Raw genomic sequence first — 9,037 nt, 5'->3', positions numbered from 1 at the left:
GTGTGACGCACGCTCCCCTAATGAACGCGCTAAAAATTAGACGACGCAACTAATTATTCTTTTTACAAAAGAAAAGCGAACGCCACTAACAGTGTGACGTACGCTCCCCTAATGAACGCGCTAAAAATTAGACGACGCAACTAATTATTCTTTTTACAAAAGAAAAGCAAACGCCACTAACAGTGTGACGTACGCTCCCCTAATGAACGCGCTAAAAATTAGACGACGCAACTAATTATTCTTTTTACAAAAAAAAGCGAATGCCACTAACAGTGTGACGTACGCTCCCCTAATGCACTAGAGATTATCCGGCGATAGCAGATTTTTTTTTATGCAAAAAAGACGCTACCTCCCTACCTATAAAATTAGTCTGTACGATTTTTTTTTTTCTAAAAGATGATCGGTCGTCACTAACGCTGTGACGCCGGCTGCACTAACACGCTACCACTAAACTACTCTGTACAATTTTTTTTTTCTCTAAAAAAAAAAGACCGGTCGTCACTAACTCTGTGACACCAGCTAATCTACGTCTAAAACTACACTGTACTAACTACTATTATTATATTTTTGTAAAAAAAATCGGACGTCGCTTAGACTGCAACGTCCGCTGCACTAACTAGCTAAAAAAAAAAAGTCCTGTAGCGCAGTCTCTGATCAGCAGCGATACTGATCAAAGAGCTGCGGACACGGGAAGAGCACAAAATGCTCTGCGCGGGATGCCGCGCACAGGAAAAAAAGCGCAAAAAAGTGCGCTAAAAATTGAATTGGAGGGGGGGAGGGGGGTACTGGAACAGGGATGGGGGACGTCACCAAACAGTGACGCCGGCTACGCTACCTTGTCACGTCTAAAACTACACTGTACTAACTACTATTTTTTTTTCTAAAAAAAAAAAAACGGACGTCGCTTAGACTGCAACGTCCGCTACGCTAACTAGCTAAAAAAGAAAAAAGTCCTGTGGCGCAGTCTCTGATCAGCAGCGATACTGATCAGAGCGCTGCGGACACAGGAAGAGCACGAATGCTCTGCGCGGAACGCCGCGCACAGAAAAAAAAGCGCAAAAAAGTGCGCAAAAAATTTCAATTGGAGGGTGGGGGAGGGGGTACTGGAACAGGGATGGGGGGATGGGAAAGGGGTGGGGGAGGTGCTGCTGCTGCTGCTGTGATCACAGGCCTCACACAGCAGCAGGTGGCAGCAGAGAGCACACAGCACAGAGCACGGAGCTGGAGATCAGCACAGCACAGGAGGCAGGAGATCGCCGGGACGATCGCACTGGCCACCAATGATTCCTTCACTCAGGTGACACAGAGGGGCTTAGACCACCGCTCTGCACGCCAAATCTGAGAGAAAGATGGCGTGCAGGGCGGTGATCGGTATTTTACATTAACCCCTTTGGCGCTGATTGGCTAGAAGCTATTGTTCAGCCAATCAGCGCCATAGGGGTTAATCAGGTGAGGTGACATGGCGATCACCCCACCTACTGTGACGGCTGTGATTGGTGCAACGTCACACAGCATCAATCACAGCCTGTCACATGCTTTTTTTTTTTTTTTCTTAACTTTATTGTCATTTCGCTGTGATTGGCTGGTCAGAATTGACCAGCCAATCACAGCGATCGCTGATGCTAGGGGGGCGGTGCAACCCCCCGGAGCTACGTGCAGGGATGGCTGCTGTCAGGGACAGCAGCCATCGGGTCCCGATCACCGCGCGATGCGACGCGGTGACCGGAAAATGGCGGCGCCGTACTAGTACTGCGGCTGGCACTAATGCAGTGCCGGCAGCGCCGTACTAGTACGGCGCATGGCACGAAGGGGTTAATAGTGCATGGTTTTTTGCCTCCATCGATTTTTATTTTTTTTTAACTGGCAATATAAAACTGAGACCCAATTAGTTCCTGTTCACTTTGTGTTTGTAGCTGGAGCACATTTTTACTTTCAATTTGCAAGCTGACGGACAAGATGCTAAGATCCTAAGTAAGCTATAAGAAATACCAGTTGTAAGCTGTGTTATCTTTGTTCATGAATAAATATGTATTCACTGGTGAATGGCTGGAGAGTACAGCGATTAATCTGCTGCCAACAGGCTACGGCCAAAGAAACCCAAAGACCCAGAGAACAGCCAAGAGGAGCGAGGACAACACTGTACAAAGAAGAAGAAAAGATGGCCTCCAGCAGCAATTCTGTGAAGTTCACAGTGATGAATCTAAGCAGAACTACCAGTTCTGAAAATTCACTGTAAAGATGCTGCTGTTAAGAGAAGGTACATTGGAGAATAATCAAAAAGCACAAAGCACTATCTCCCTCAGTATAGAAAATTATCAGATTGTGCATGTATGTTAATGTGAAAATGAAATGTGGGAACAGCTGCAGAAAGTGCATGAAAGGATAAACCTCAGAAATAAGCTCTATTTAATGAGTACGCTGTATCAGTCTAAGCTAAACAAGGTTCAACACATGCAGGATTTTACAGAAATACTCTAGAAATTGTGGGGCATTGGAGAAAGATCTAATAGATTTCCAGAGATGTAGCTAGGGTTTTGGTTCCAGGGGTTGAAACAACTGAGCGGGCCCCTAACCAGGTAACCCTGATTACAACTACAGTGGTGCACCCTTATAGTGGGTGTAAGAGAACCTCCGCTGATGACCGCACTGTTACTATCAAAAATCTCTATACAAAGACCAACACTGATATCACCACCAGATATTGACCATATAGTGGTAATTACCAGTCCTGCAGAACATATAGGAGATTATCGTAAAGTTATGAATAGTAACTTACAGCTGATGCTCTTTCTGATGGAGTCATTCACTTTTTCCTTCTTTACCATCTCGTCCAGACCAACATGACAACTTCTCCAGACAGGACTCGTCTGCAGAGATTACAACAAAGACATATCTCCCCTTCTATCCCCAACCTGCACAAACTCCTTATCCTGCTAATGCCCCCAATACGAAGCCGCTGCTGCCATATGTGTCCCTATTACTGCACCTACTGTCTGGTACTATGTGTCCTCTACATGGTAAAATTAATCTCTAGAACATATTAATACCCTGGGAAAGTGCCCTAGAAAACAGTGCCCGCATTTTGCCCCCAAGAAAGTAATTATGCCCTTTGTGTATCACTTCCCAAAGCAAAACGTACCAAGTGGGAATCTCATGCAAAATAGGGTATCTTAGTGGGCTACAGGGAAACCCAGAAAGGATATAGAATCCTGCATCCAGAAATGAATAAGGTCACAATAAGCATGTTAAAGTCACTCTAAATGAGTGACCATCTTAATTGTCTGTGGCCAAATTGTATCTCATGGAGAAATTAACGCATACACGGAGACAAACCACTTGGGATTGAAGACACAGTCACTAATAGCAAGATCTGTTTTATTGATCGGAAAGCACATCCTTTAACCCCTTTCTGACATCTGACGTACTATCCCGTCGAGGTGGGGTGGGCCCGTATGACCACCGACGGGATAGTACGTCATACGCGATCGGCCGTGCTCACGGGGGGAGCGCGGCCGAGTGTCAGCTGCATATCGCAGCTGACATCCGGCACTATGTGCCAGGAGCGGTCACAGACCACCCCCGGCACATTAACTCCCGGCACACCGCGATCAAACATGATCGCGGTGTACCGGCGGTATAGGGAAGCATCGCGCAGGGAGGGGGCTCCCTGCGGGCTTCCCTGAGACCCCCGGAGCAACGCGATGTGATCGCGTTGCTCCGAGGGTCTCCTACCTCCCTACTCGCCGCAGGTCCCGGATCCAAGATGGCCACGGCATCCGGGTCCTGCAGGGAGGGAGGTGGCTTACCGAGTGCCTGCTCAGAGCAGGCGCTTGGTAAGCCTGCAGCCCTGCACAGCAGATCGCCAATCTGACAAGAGTGCTGTGCACACTGTCAGATCACCGATCTGTAATGTCCCCCCCCCCGGGACAAAGTAAAAAAAAAAAAAAATTTCCACATGTGTAAAAAAATAAATAAAAAATAAATTCCTAAATAAAGAAAAAAAAAATAATATTCCCATAAATACATTTATCTAAATAAAAAAAACAAACAATAAAAGTACACATATTTAGTATCGCCGCGTCCATAACGACCCAACCTATAAAACTGCCCCACTAGTTAACCCCTTCAGTAAACACCGTGAGAAAAAAAAGAGGCAAAAAACGACGCTTTATTATCATACCGCCGAACAAAAAGTGGAATAACACGCGATCAAAAAGACAGATATAAATAACCATGGTACCGCTGAAAACGTCATCTTGTCCCGCAAAAAACGAGCCGCCATACAGCATCATCAGCAAAAAAATAAAAAAGTTATAGTCCTGAGAATAAAGCGATACCAAAATAATTATTTTTTCTATAAAATAGCTTTTATCGTATAAAAGCGCCAAAACATAAAAAAAATGATATAAATGAGGTATCGCTGTAATCGTACTGACCCGAAGAATAAAACTGCTTTATCAATTTTACCAAACGCGGAACGGTATAAACGCCTCCCCCAAAAGAAATTCATGAATAGCTGGTTTTTGGTCATTCTGCCTCACAAAAATCGGAATAAAAAGCGATCAAAAAATGTCATGTGCCCGAAAATGTTACCAATAAAAACTTCAACTCGTCCCGCAAAAAACAAGACCTCACATGACTCTGTGGACTCAAATATGGAAAAATTATAGCTCTCAAAATGTGGTAACGCAAAAAATATTTTTTGCAATAAAAAGCGTCTTTCAGTGTGTGACGGCTGCCAATCATAAAAATCCGCTAAATAACCCGCTATAAAAGTAAATCAAACCCCCCTTCATCACCCCCTTAGTTAGGGAAAAATAAAAAAATGTATTTATTTCCATTTTCCCATTAGGGTTAGGGCTAGGGTTAGGGCTAGGGTTATTGCTAGGGTAAGGGTTAGGGCTAGGGTTATTGCTAGGGTTAGGGCTACAGTTAGGGTTGGGGCTAAAGTTAGGGTTAGGATTACATTTACGGTTGGGAATAGGGTTGGGATTAGGGTTAGGGGTGTGTCAGGGTTAGGGGTGTGGTTAGGGTTACCATTGGGATTAGGGTAAGGGGTGTGTTTGGATTAGGGTTTCAGTTATAATTGGGGGGTTTCCACTGTTTAGGCACATCACGGGCTCTCCAAACGGGACATGGCATCCGATCTCAATTCCAGACAATTCTGCGTTGAAAAAGTAAAACAGTGCTCCTTCCCTTCAGAGCTCTCCCGTGTACCCAAACAGGGGTTTACCCCAACATATGGGGTATCGGCGTACTCAGGACAAATTGGACAACATCTTTTGTGGTCCAATTTATCCTGTTACCCTTGTGAAAATACATAAACTGTAGTGAAACACTTGGGGGTTCAAAGTTCTCACAACACATCTAGATAAGTTCCTTGGGAGGTCTAGTTTCCAATTTGGGGTCACTTGTGGGGGGTTTCTACTGTTTGGGTACATCAGGGGCTCTGCAAATGCAACGTGACGCCTGCAGACCAATCCATTTAAGTCTGCATTCCAAATGGCGCTCCTTCCCTTCCGAGCTCTGTCATGCGCCCAAACAGTGGTTCCCCCCCACATATGGGGTATCAGCGTACTCAGGACAAATTGGACAACAACTTTTGGGGTCCAATTTATTATGTTACCCTTGTAAAAATACAAAGCTGGGGGCTAAAAAATAATTTCTGTGAAAAAAAAGAGGAATTTTTATTTTCACGGCTCTGCATTATAAACTGTAGTGAAACACTTGGGGGTTCAAAGCTCTCAAAACACATCTAGATAAGTTCCTTAGGGGGGTCTACTTTCCAAAATGGTGTCACTTGTGGGGGGTTTTAATGTTTAGGCACATCAGGGGCTCTCCAAATGCAACATGGCGTCCCATCTCAATTCCAGTCAATTTTGCATTGAAAAGTAAAATAGCGCTCCTTCCCTTCCGAGCTCTGCTATGCGCCCAAACAATGGTTTACACCCACATATGGGGTATCGTCGTACTCAGGACAAATTGCACAACAACTTTTGTGGTCTAATTTCTTCTCTTACCCTTGGGAAAATAAAAAAATAGGGGCGAAAAGATCATTTTTGTGAAAAAATATGATTTTTTATTTTTACGGCTCTGCATTATAAACTTCCGTGAAGCACTTGTTGGGTCAAAGTGCTCACCACACATCTAGATAAGTTCCTTAGGGGGTCTACTTTCCAAAATGGTGTCACTTGTGGGGGGTTTCAATGTTTAGGCACATCAGGGGCTCTCCAAACGCAACATGGCGTCCCATCTCAATTCCAGTCAATTTTGCATTGAAAAGTCAAATGGCGCTCCTTTCCTTCCGAGCTCTGCCATGCGCCCAAACAGTGGTTTACCCCCACATATGGGGTATCAGCATGCTCAGGACAAATTGGACAACAACTTTTGGGGTCCAATTTATTATGTTACCCTTGTAAAAATACAAAGCTGGGGGCTAAAAAATAATTTCTGTGAAAAAAAAGAGGAATTTTTATTTTCACGGCTCTGCATTATAAACTGTAGTGAAACACTTGGGGGTTCAAAGCTCTCAAAACACATCTAGATAAGTTCCTTAGGGGGGTCTACTTTCCAAAATGGTGTCACTTGTGGGGGGTTTTAATGTTTAGGCACATCAGGGGCTCTCCAAATGCAACATGGCGTCCCATCTCAATTCCAGTCAATTTTGCATTGAAAAGTAAAATAGCGCTCCTTCCCTTCCGAGCTCTGCTATGCGCCCAAACAGTGGTTTACCCCCACATATGGGGTATCGTCGTACTCAGGACAAATTGCACAACAACTTTTGTGGTCTAATTTCTTTTCTTACCCTTGGGAAAATAAAAAAATGGGGGCGAAAGATCATTTTTGTGAAAAAATATGATTTTTTATTTTTACGGCTCTGCATTATAAACTTCTGTGAAGCACTTGTTGGGTCAAAGTGCTCAACACACATCTAGATAAGTTCCATAAGGGGTCTATTTTCCAAAATGGTGTCACTTGTGGGGGGTTTCAATGTTTAGGCACATCAGGGGCTCTCCAAACGCAACATGGCGTCCCATCTCAATTCCAGTCAATTTTGCATTGAAAAGTCAAATGGCGCTCCTTTCCTTCCGAGCTCTGCCATGCGCCCAAACAGTGGTTTACCCCCACATATGGGGTATCAGCATACTCAGGACAAATTGTACAACAACTTTTGGTGTCCATTTTCTCCTGTTACCCTTGGTAAAATAAAACAAATTGGAGCTGAAATAAATTTTGTGTGAAAAAAAGTTAAATGTTCATTTTTATTTAAACATTCCAAAAATTCCTGTGAAACACTTGAAGGGTTAATAAATTTCTTGAATGTGGTTTTGAGCACCTTGAGGGGTGCAGTTTTTAGAATGGTGTCACACTTGGGTATTTTCTGTCATATAGACCCCTCAAAATGACTTCAAATGAGATGTGGTCCCTAAAAAAAAATGGTGTTGTAAAAATGAGAAATTGCTGGTCAACTTTTAACCCTTATAACTCCCTAACAAAAAAAAAAAAATTTGGTTCCAAAATTGTGCTGATGTAAAGTAGACATGTGGGAAATGCTACTGATTTTTTGCGTGACAAATGTCTGTGATTTAAGGGCATAAAAATTCAAAGTTGGAAAATTGCGAAATTTTCATAATTTTCGCCAAATATTCGTTTTTTTCACAAATAAACACAAGTTATATCGAAGAAATTTTACCACTATCATGAAGTACAATATGTCACGAGAAAACAATGTCAGAATCGCCAAGATCCGTTGAAGCGTTCCAGAGTTATAACCTCATAAAGGGACAGTGGTCAGAATTGTAAAAATTGGCCTGGTCATTAACGTGCAAACCACCCTTGGGGGTGAAGGGGTTAATATCTTATCACTTATCAATGTAAATCTGTGGTTAACCCCCCTAAGTCCTCCTCCCCCAGGAGGACTTTAATCAATATTCATTAGTTTTATGATTCTAGTCTTTTCTTAGGCATTACTTCATTCTTGATTAGCTCAGTGGACACGTTGGCATACCAAAGTCCACCTGAGTGTTCTAAAACCTACTGACAGGTATGACTTAGAGCACGTATATACATTAATCAGTATCTGTGATTTTTTTTTATACACTGTATATTCAGCTAAGTGTCCATTTTGTATGCAAGCGTCCATTTTGGATATCTTCAAATCAAATACATATCCTTAACAAGCAGAGATGTAATGATTGATGACAACTTCATTTGGCTCATTACATCATACCAGTAATCCAGCTGAAGAAACAATATAACAAGGAAAAGGATGTACAAGCTTGGTTAGGTTCTTCAACCACTGAAGAATCAACAGAAAAATCAGGTGAACCTGAAATCAAAAGATCATTGAGATCAAACAAGTGTATACTAGCTAAGCGTCTATTCTACTTTGTCAAAACACTACCTGAGTCAGAGTTGTTGTCATGGGATGAGATGCAACAACCTCTTGTCCCTGAAAACTGATGTGGAGTAATGCTGCTAATGAGGAACTGAAATCCTTTCATCAACTTGAAACTTCCCTATCTACCACGAGGCAAGAAAGCAATCAAATGTAAACGAGCTTTTAAGACCAAATATGACTCTGAAGACAAGGTTCTCAGATTTAAAGCAAGATTAGTCACAAAAGGATATTCTTAGAAATATGGCGAAGATTATGATGCCACTTTTTCTCCACTTGCTAAGTAGACCACATTCAGGACTCTAATGACTATAGCTGCTGTACAGAAGAGGTTTGTCAGGAATTTGGCATTAAAACTGCCTTTTTAAATGGTGACATTGAAGAGGACTTGTACATGACTCAGGCTACGGTCACACTAGCAGTATTTGGTCGGTATTTTACATCAGTATTTGTAAGCCAAAACCAGGAGTGGAACAATCAGAGGAAAAGTATAATAGAAACACGTCACCACTTCTGTATTCATCACCGACTCCTGGTTTTGGCTTACAAATACTGAGGTAAAATACTGACAAAATACGGAGGTAAAATACTGACCAAATACTGCTAGTGTGATGGCAGCCTCAACCTGAGGGTTATATC

This window comes from Ranitomeya variabilis, chromosome 4 (genome assembly GCF_051348905.1).
Source record: "Ranitomeya variabilis isolate aRanVar5 chromosome 4, aRanVar5.hap1, whole genome shotgun sequence".
Lineage (NCBI taxonomy): Eukaryota > Metazoa > Chordata > Amphibia > Anura > Dendrobatidae > Ranitomeya > Ranitomeya variabilis.
This window is presented reverse-complemented; position numbering follows the sequence as displayed.